Source organism: Chiloscyllium plagiosum, chromosome 44 (assembly GCF_004010195.1).
Source record: "Chiloscyllium plagiosum isolate BGI_BamShark_2017 chromosome 44, ASM401019v2, whole genome shotgun sequence".
Taxonomy (NCBI): domain Eukaryota; kingdom Metazoa; phylum Chordata; class Chondrichthyes; order Orectolobiformes; family Hemiscylliidae; genus Chiloscyllium; species Chiloscyllium plagiosum.
The window spans coordinates 9,143,136-9,153,548 of record NC_057753.1 but is presented as its reverse complement, the minus strand read 5'-3'; the positions used below and the strand labels follow the sequence as shown (position 1 = coordinate 9,153,548).

The window sequence follows — 10,413 nt, the reverse complement described above, 5'->3', positions numbered from 1 at the left end:
TGCCCGTGAGCAGCGTGTGGGGCTATTTCAGCTTCCCCTCCTCTGACAGCGCTGTGACGTGACTTTGATGTTCTCAGGGACACTTACTGACGCGGGACAGTGAAAAGAGTCTCATTCCCGCAGATCGGGAATTCAAACCGTATGCCGGCTTCAGGACAATGAGAAAGATTAATTGGGGTGTGTGAAGAAGATGTGAGCTGCATTTGAAACATGTAGGTGGAGTCAGATGCGTCATCCATTGCGTCCCGTCCTGTGCGGACCTGACGCCGCCATGCTGCAGAGTTCTGACGTTATACGGACATGCGCAGCAATGGGAACATTCACAAGGTGAACAGCCAAAGATAATCACCGTCACTGCTTCCCTTCAATTGTACCAAATTTGTGAAGCAGTATCTTTCACTGGCAAATAAAACACCTTTGTCCTCAGGTGCCTGCCTCATTTCGATCACGACTTCACGCCCCTCACTGTTCTCGTCTCATTTCCAAACACTTGGCTCATAACCTCAAAAGCAGCTCTGTGGGTATCTGCTTGTTCCACCCTGACAGGCAGTGGGTTGCAGATTCCCGATCAGTATCAATGTGATTGAAATATTTCAACCCCTCCACTGATTTGCATCTTTAAAAAAAAACGTGGAGCAATCTCCCTTTCTTTTTGACGACAGTTCTCAACTGTAGTCGGCAGGGTTCACACCTGCGTGGGGAAACCGCAATGGATTTCATGTCCATCGCATTCACCACTCGGCCCACCAATACAGAACCACACTGACAGCTTCATTTCCCAGGTCTCTCTGCCTGTGGAGCTGAGAAAGAGTGAATCATTGCAGAGTTTGTTTGAATCCAATCACTTCACAGGTTTCGAAAGGGTTAAATATCTGCAAATGGCGGGTCTGGGTGTTTCATCCCGAAAGATGAAATGGACGTTCAGTTAAAAACAAAACCAGAAATTGCAGGAATAACTCAGCAGGTCAGGCAGCATCTGTAGAAAGAGAATCAGAGACAACATTTGGGAACTTTTGTTTCCTCATCCAGGTACAGCCAAACCTGCTCTGTTGCTCCAGCAGTTTCGCTTTCTGTCTCGGACTCTCAGCATCCGCACTCCTTTACGTTAGAAATTCAATCAATCCAGAAACCCCTTTGTGCTTCCTCAGTGGAAAAGATTTCCGAATGGGAAACATTTTCCTGACACCATTAAAAACGCGGATCTTTGCAGCCAAGAAAGCGGTAGGAGCGAGAACGCTCCGTCTCTGGGTAGTCTCGAACCACCAACCTTCCAGTTCACAGCCGAATGCGCTGACCAGTTGCGCCACAGAGACACGCCCAGAGCGCCCGGCACAGTCTCGTTGAGGAAGCTACTATTCAATTCATAATTCAACCTGCCCCGCCCAGGATTACCATTGTCAAAGCACTGATAACATGGTAGTCTGGTGTCAGCTCGGATTTCAGGTCCTGATTTCTCTGTCCTCTGGTCTCCCTGTTCCCACAGAGTTAAATGTTGTCTGTTCTCAGCTCTGTTCGATTTCTGCTAAATCTTGACCCCCTTTTACACCTTCTGGAGCAATAAAATATTCTGAGCCTCCAGGAAATGACACCTTATCGATACCCATCCTGAGTTTAAAAATCTCGATAAAGTTATGTGTCAACTTGCTAGGCTCCGTTGGAAAAATGTCCCAGCTTCTTCTTAACTCAAACCCTCCATTCCCAGCAGCACGCTGGTAAAGTTGGGAATAGGGATTTTTATCAAATCACATAAATGTACTGTCTGAAATAATCTGGCTGTGTTCTTGCCTGAGATATTGAGAGTCCCTGGTGTAAGTAATCACGAATGCAATTATTTTGGTCACAGAATTGAACAATCATTTTGCAACAAAGGGGTCTATTCTGATAAGGAGGCAGTGGTCATTTCTAGGGTAAGTGAACAGTTTGCAGATCAGGGAGATGAAGTTCCAGACACTTGGGAAGGGCAAGAAATGACTGTGATAAATAAGACAAAGAACTGTGGATGCTGGAAATCTGAAACAAAAACTGACAACATTGGAAAAACTCAGCAGGACTGGAAGCATATGTGGAGAGAAAGCAGAGTTAAGGTTTTCAGTCCAACAACTCCTCTTCAGGATTCTGAAGTAGTTTGTGAGAACTTCTTAAGACTACTGCTCTGCTTTAAGACCATAATACACAGGAGTAGGATGAGGCCATTTGGCCCATCGAGTCTGCTCCACCAGTCGATCATGGCTGATATATTTCTCCATCCCATTCTGCTGCCTTCTCCTCATAACCCTTGACCCCTTACTAATCAAGAACCTATCTCTGTCTTAAATGCCCTCAATGACTTGGCATCCTCAACCCTTCTCCCTAGTGGAACCATCATCTCCACATCCTCACTATCCAGTCATAGTGTAGCACAGCGCTGCCTGACCCACTGTGATCTTCAGCATTTGTTGTTTTCAGGTAGAATTCCAGCACCTACAACAACGCGCTTCTAAATTTTGTACCCCGTTGGTTAGCTCTCCCTGGATCCCCTGAGATTTAACCTTACTCAACAATCCACTGTGTGGTCCAATTAACAAAGTTCCCACTCCCCACCTCTTTTTGCACACGTACGTAGCACGATGGACCAGTGGTGAGCACTGCTGCCTCACAGCACCAAGGATTGGCGTTCCATTCCAGCCTTGGGGCGACTGTCTGTGTGGAGTTTGCCCATTCTCCCTGCCGTGCCTGCGTGGGTTTCCTCCGGCTGCTCTGGTTTCCTCCCAAAGTCTAACGATGTGCGGTTTCGGGAGAAGTGACCATACTAAATGGGCCCAGAGTGTGCAGTTAGTGTAGTGTAGTGTAGTGTAATGGGATAGGGCAAGTTGTATGCATGGGTTACACTTTGGATGGTCTGTGTGGACTTGTTGGGCTGAATGGCGTGTTTCCACATTGTAGGAATTCTACGTGGCATGCCCCCAACTCCAGAGTCTCAGCACTCTTGGCTTTTCCCATGGGCAGTGTTGAGGAGGGAAGCAATGTTTTACACGGGAGGAAGGTTCAGCGAGTGTGAAGCTAAAAGTACACGCAGTGCATTGCTTGAGCTGTTTTCCCCGGTATACCAGAGGCTGAGGGGTGACCTTACAGACGTTTATAGAGTCATGCGCGGCATGGATAGGTTAAATAGACAAGGTCATTTCCCATGGATGGGAGAAGGCCAGAACAGGAGGGTAATATGTTTGGAGTGAGGGAGGCAAGTGTAAGGCATGATCTGCCGGAGGAAGTAGCGGATGTAGGTCCAATTATAACATTCAAAAGTCGTCTGGATGGGTATATGAATAGGAAGAGTTCAGAGGGATATGGGCCAAGTGCTGGTAAATGAGACGAGATTAATTTAGGCTATCTGGTCGGCAGGGATGAGTTGATTCGAAGGACCTGTTTTTGTGTTGTGTATCTCTATGACTCTGGCTTGCCATGTAATGTTTGCCATGCCTGTATGTTCAGTTTCTGTCTGGTGTCGGTGCCAATGCCTTGATATCTCATTTCCTCCACCTCCCCAGATGTTAACCATTCCGTGTCTGGTTGTTTCTCAAGAAACTGCATTGAAGGTTCATCCTGAATTGATACTTTTTTTGCTTCCCAAAATCAGACTTACTCACTCCTAGATGTCGTGAAAGATACTAACTTTCAGGTGGAGGTATCCAAAATTTCGAGGTGTCTGTCTTGATGTTTTCACTTTTCGGTCTCTGTAAGTTCCTGACTCAGTACCATCGGGAGAATTAGCTTGAGCGGAGTGAGTGTAGAGGGGTGAGAGGGGGTGGGATGGTGCTTTCACTTTTGTGGAAAAAGAAAAGAATGTTCTGCGGAAAGTAGAATTGCTTGTTTGGAATTTCTAACCTGGACTGACAGTGATGATTTTTGTAATCTCTTCTTACAGATTATTTGAAGATATGAAGACGGAAGTTTCAATATCAATAGATGAAGGGCTTTGCCTGAAACATTGTCTCGACTGCGCCTCAGATGCTGCCTGATCTGCTGTGATTTTCCAGCATTGCACTTTGACTCTGACCTTTCAGCATTGGCAGTCCTCAATTTCACGTCAATGTCTGACAGTCACTGAATCCATCGGGACTATAACAATTTTCGACCATGATTCTGTGAGAAGGAACCAAGCTTTTTGGTTCCTATTTCAGTACGTTTTCAACATCAGTGAGACTGGAAGAGAGACACTACTGTTGCTGGTTGTGGAGCCAGAAAATGTTATACAGACTGGGAGGTGGAATTCACGGCAGAGAGGTGATGTACACGCGTTTGTGTGCAGATGAAGCTTCGGTCATGGAGAAACCTAAGGAATCCCGTCCCGTGGAGAAACCGTGGAAGTGTGGCGACTGTGGGAAAGGCTTCCGTTTCCCATCTGACCTGGAGACTCATGGGCGCAGTCACACGGGGGAGAGACTGTTTTCCTGCTCTGAGTGCGGAATGGGCTTCAGCAATTCCACCGACCTGATGAGCCATCAGTGGGTCCACATTAGAGAGAGGACCTTCAGCTGCCCTGAGTGCGGGAAGACCTTCAGCAATTCCTCTGTACTGCAGAGGTACCAGCGGCTCCACACAGGCGAGCGGCCATTCTCCTGCCCCGAATGCGGGAAGGCCTTCAGCTATTCCTCTGTACTGCAGAGGCACCAGCGGGTCCACACGGGCGATAGGCCTTTCGCCTGCCCCGAGTGCGGAAAGGCCTTCAGCAATTCCTCCCGCTTGCTGAGGCACTCGGGGGTCCACACAGGGGGGATGTCCCAAGTGCGGGAAGTCCTTCAGCAGTTCCTCCTTTCTGCAGAGGCACCAGCGGGTCCACACAGGCGAGAGGCCATTCGCCTGCCCCGAATGCGGGAAAGCCTTCAGCTATTCCTCCGTCCTGTTGACCCACAGCCGGGTCCACATATTAGAGAAGCCCTTCAGCTGCTCCAATACCTCTGCCCTGCTGAGGCACCAGCGGGTCCACACCGGGGAGAGCCCGTTCTCCTGCCTTAAGTGCCAATAGTGCTTTACCCAGGCATGCCACCTTCGGATCCATACGGGGGAGAGGCCCTTCCCCTGCCCAGAATGCGGGAAGGCCTTCAGCAAATCCTCCCACCTGCTGAGGCACAGGCGGGGACATACCAGGGAGAGGCAGTTCACCTGCCCCGAGTGCAGGCGGAGGTTCTCATCATTCTGCACCTTCCAGAAGCACCAGCTGGCACACCAGTGCTCCCAACAATCTGATTCTGCTGGTGAAACTGCTGTGGGTCACTGCCAGGACTGAACCCCTGCCCATTCTGACAGAGCTTATAGCGGGAGAGTCGGTCAGATTTTTTTGTTTTATGAGATCGTGCTCCCCCACCACCGCAACTTTGCTTCCAGTGGGCACTGCTGCTCGTTGAGACCAGGAGCTGTTCTCTTTAGTGTTTTCTGTCCAGTTAAAGAATTATTGGCTCTGTCTGGGAACGAGCTCCAGTCTGTAAGAAATAGCTGAATACTTCAGGGTGTCCATTCACATTCAGCAGTGACTTTGAAATTAAATTTACGGTTATGTGCCTGTGAACAACTCATCATCGAATGATTGCCCAACTGCTTGGCATTCCATTGTTGGGAACTGATTGCTTCAATTGATAATTTTAAAAATTCTCTTCCTTAATTTACCCCTTAATTTTGTGTCTATGGGATGGTGGAGGACTTGATCATAAGGCTTAAATCATTGCTATTTCCTGGATTGTCTTGTTTAACTTTGCCCTAGTAAATTTGCGGTATTCATAATTGTTTGTTCTTGTTTAAATTATAACTCTGGTGTGCAAGATCTGTTCATCAAGTGTGGTCCTCTTGATGAAACTGCAGTGGGTCACTCCCAGGACTGAGCCCCTGTGCATTCTGACAGTGTGTGTGTGCAGTGGGAGAGTCAGTGGCCTTTTTTGTTTTATGCCCTTGGCCCGCCCTGCCCCGCCGCCAACTTTTCTTCCATTGGGCGTTGCTGCTTGTTGAGCCCAGGAACTGTTCTCTCTAGATTCTACTGTCCATTTAAAGAATTGTTGGCACTTTCTGGGAATGAGTCCCAGCCTGAAAGAAATGGCTGAATACTTTGGGGTGTCTATTCACATTCAGCAGTGACTTTTAAATTAGATTTACAGTTACGTGTCTGTGAAAACCTCATAGTCCAAGTATTGCACAAAGACTTGGCAATACATTGTTGGAAACTGTTTATTTGAATTGGTAAGTTTTAAAAAAAATTCTTTCTCAATTTGCCGCTTAAACTTCTGTCTCTGAGATGATGGGGGACTTGATCAAAGGGTTTAAATCATTGCTATTAATTAAATTATCTACTTAACTTTGCCCTAGAAAAGTTGCCGTATTTATAATTGTTGGTTTTTGTTTAAATTATAATGTTGATGTGCAAGATCTGTTCTTCATCAAGTCTGGTTAGGAAGAGTTGAGAAATTGAGGGACATTGCATGTATTAATTTCACTGTGTTGTGAATCTGATGACAGTGACACGCATTTGTACTGGGTTGCTTACCCTTAGTTGTAATGTCTTTCACCCCAACTATTCACTATGGTAGTGAGTTCCACAGTCTCACCACACTCTTCGGGTTTTCATGAAATCCTGAGTACAGAATTGGAAGGGAAAGTGTTGACGAGGGCAGAATATAGGGTCTTAACTGCAAAAGCCAGGAAGACATTCGACAAAGTAAAACCATGACAATGTAGGGACAAATAAGGAACTTTGAGAGCAATAAAGTGGTCACACGTCAGATTTCAAGATAATGGTCGTGACAAAAAGAAAAAGTACTCTGCTGATATTGGATATTGTAATTAAGCAAGTTTCGAGATGTTGCAGTTGGTTGAATATGATGACGTAATAGATGAAATAACCAAAACCACGAATGTAATTTCATGTCGGTAACCATAAAGCAAGTGTATACTATTGATTGATATAGGTCAATTGCGAGCAAGGAGGCCATTCAGCCCATCGAGTCAACATTGACTGACCGTCCCACCCAGACCCAGTTTGTTACCCTATCTCTGTAACCCTGCATCTCCCATGGTCAATCTACCCTCACCTGCACATCCTTTGGACTGTGGGAGGATGCCAGAGCACCAGAGGAAACTCACACAGACACAAGGGGAGAATGTGCAAACTCCACACAGACAGTCGGCCCGAGTGCTAACCACCGTGCCACCACCACATGCTGCTATCTAAAAAAGTGAATTTCAAAGACTCGGGAACACTTGAGAGAAAAACAAAACTGTCCTATCTTAAATGAGAGGCAAGTCTCTGGCTAGAAATGAGTGGACATTACATTTACATTAAGTCCTCTCCAGATGTTATACAGCTTCATCAGATCATCTGTTTCTTCTAAACTCAAACTGATACAAGCCCAGCCTGACATCCCCTCGTCCCCGATTATAAGTTGAGTAAATCAGCGACCCTCGACCTCACTGGCATGACACAGGATGCCCTCAATCCAAGTTGACCTTAATTGTCTAACCTCTTGACGCCCCCGCCACCATGTGGTCAGCCGCAAAACAGCCCTGACCGAGAGCAGAGGAACTGAATAGAAGCAGTGAGGTGGACATTGCATTCCCAGAGAATATTGTTCAAGTGAGAAAGTTGTTCAGCTCACATTCGGATCATTGCAGGGACCATGTCTCCTGTCATTTAAATATCTTAGATCCCAATAACAGTCTAGCTTTGTTGAACATTGTGTGTGTTTTACCTGATTTTCTGTTGCTGTCATTCCCATTAGGGTGTGTGAATTCAGGACCAGATAATAGTCTCAGTTCTGAATTATCCTTGAGGATTGGTGTAGAACGTACTAAGTTTCAGTCATAATGGAAGAAGCTCTACTGTTATTTAACCCTTTGCTGTCATTGTCCTGGGACTGTATGAATGGGGAAGTGTTGAGGGAGTTTTACTCAGTATGTAACCCAGTGCTGTCTCTGTATTGGCAGTGTTTGTTGGGGACAGTGTTGAGGTAGCTTCACTTTCAATTTAGAGTAGAGGAAGCTTTATTCTGATTGTAATCCCATGTTGTCATTGTCCTGTGAGTTTTCGATGGCATCTGTAATTTAAGTGAATGCAGAGTTGCTGTGGGAGTGGAGGGGACTTCTGTCTGAGCATACCCATCTTTGAGATTGCTGTGCTGATCAAGACACTCTCAGACACCTTCATTCGCTTTTCCAACCAACCACATGGTGGTTAAGGATGGTATAAGTGCAGGCATTGCCAGCGATGCCCACACCCCATGCATGAAAAAATACATTTTGTTTAAAAGTTACATTCACGTTAGAAACTCTCTAATGTATGATTACTTACATGGAAAATTCCTGTCTGTTTGGAATATCATTTTTAAACATAGGAATGTGTCAACGATGTAGAAATATAACAAGAACAACAATTGGAGAAGTTAACAGGTAATGAACAGAACCAGAATGCTGAGTCAGTCTGACCACCAAGGCTGAGAGAGTTCTCCCAGATGTTGAAGTTACACCAGTGCCTTTTACTCTTGCAGCTTCCCCAAAAGTTTGTCCCTGATGGACGATCATTCAATGACCCGAAGAACTAACTGTTTTTATCTCCATAGCTGCTGCCAGACTTGCCGAGTAATTCCATCCCTTCTGCTTTATTCTTTTATCGGATTTGAGCTTCCCTAAGTCAGTGAAATGAAGAACTGCAGATGCTGGAGATCTGAAACACAAAAATGCATAAATTGCTGGAGAAACTCAATAGGACTGGAAACACAAGTGGATAGAGAAGCAGAGTTAGCATTTCAAGTGCTTTGACCATTCTTCACAACTGTTCTGACTCTGTTTCTTTCTCTCTCTCTCCACCGGTGTTGCCAGACTGGCTGAGTTTCTCCAGCAATTTCTGTTCTGACACTTTCACAAGGTTGATGTTTGTTATCCATCCTTAAGTGCAAGGTGTCTTGCTTATGCCAATTCAGAGGGTAATTTAAGAGTCAACCACATTGCTGTGGGTCTGGAGTCACATGTAAGCCAGACCAGGTAAGGATGGCGGTTTGCCTGCTGAAAGGACAATGGTGAACATGAGCTTTTATGGCAATTGACGTCAGTGCCATCGATACCATACTGAGACTAATTTTGTGTTCCCCGTTTATGATTTGAATTATTCAGATCTCACCTCTTGCTGTTGTGGGATTTGAACTCATGTTCCCTGGATTACTCGTCCTGTGACATTATGTCCACACTGCTGCTTCCCATCCTTTGCTATTTTGTGTTTGCTCTTTACGTCTTTGTCCTCTGATGTTTGGGAAATTGAACCTGTTTAAAAGATTGCCCTAAACCTCCCCCATTGACCAAGTCTTTGGTCACCTGTCCTAATCTGTGCTCCGGTCTTGTGATTTTTAAAGGAATTCTCATTATGTCCACGTGAAGCACTTTGAGATAGTTAACTGGACCATAGGTATTATTTCAATGCAGGTTGTTTCCTTATCTTAATATCTGAAAGGAGAGGGTCATATTTTAAAAGTAGAAGACAAAAATGAGGATGATTTTTTCTTCTTTCTGATGGTTGTGTGTCTTCCTCAAAATGCAGTGAATTCAAAATTTATACGGCAGAGGTAGATAGGTTCTTGATAACCAAGTGGATGACAGATTGTCGGGGATGTGTAGGAATGTAGAGTTGAGGTTGAATTCAGATCAGCCATGATCTTATTGAATGTTGCAGCAGGGTCGAAGGGCCGAGTGGCCTACTCCCGCCCATTGCATCAAGCAGTCTGTGTCTCCCCTCTTATAGCTATGAACTGGGTCATTCCTTTCCAATATTGCCCCTTGTAGACAGTTAAGTGAACACCAGGTGGCCTCCTATTGGGAGCAGGCACATTGTAGCAATTGCAGTATTTCTTGTGTTAATTTTGTTGCTTCTTACTCAGTATTGCTGAGAATCATCTAAATAAAAAACAAAACACTTCTTTTATTATCGCACCAATGGAAGTGTTGGTTTGCATTTAACATTGTTGAATTAGCCATTCCCACCTTTTCCAGAATTCTGTGTTGAATGCCCTCGAGTCAGGTTTCTACCCCTGAAACAGTTCTTATCAAGGTCATATTTGACATCCTTTGTAACGGTGATAGGGATAAACATTCCCTCGTCGACCTGCGGTCAGCCTTGATCAGGGTTAACGACAGTACTGACCCTCTCCAAAATCGCTGTATCCTCTGGGAGGGTCTGCTTTTAGCGTCTTCCGTTCTTATTTGTTGAACCGTAGCTGCTGGTGTTGTCATCTATACTGATGATATCCAAATGTGCCTCAACACCACTTCTCTCCCTATACCTCTGTCTTTCATAAGTAACCAATAATTTCATCTGAATGTCTGCCCGATTTCCAGCATTGGATAACCATAAACATTCCCTTAGTTAAATATTATGAAGTATGGAGCCTTTGTTTTAGTCCCCAAGTT

General features: G+C 45.4%; 1 non-coding gene across 1 annotated transcript; it reads right to left on the bottom strand.

The window, feature by feature from the left end:
* Positions 1 to 1,239: 1,239 nt before the first annotated feature.
* On the bottom strand, positions 1,240 to 1,313 carry trnah-gug. Its single transcript has one exon. It is a non-coding gene; the product is annotated as a tRNA-His (tRNA).
* Between the last annotated feature and the right edge of the window lie 9,100 nt (positions 1,314 to 10,413).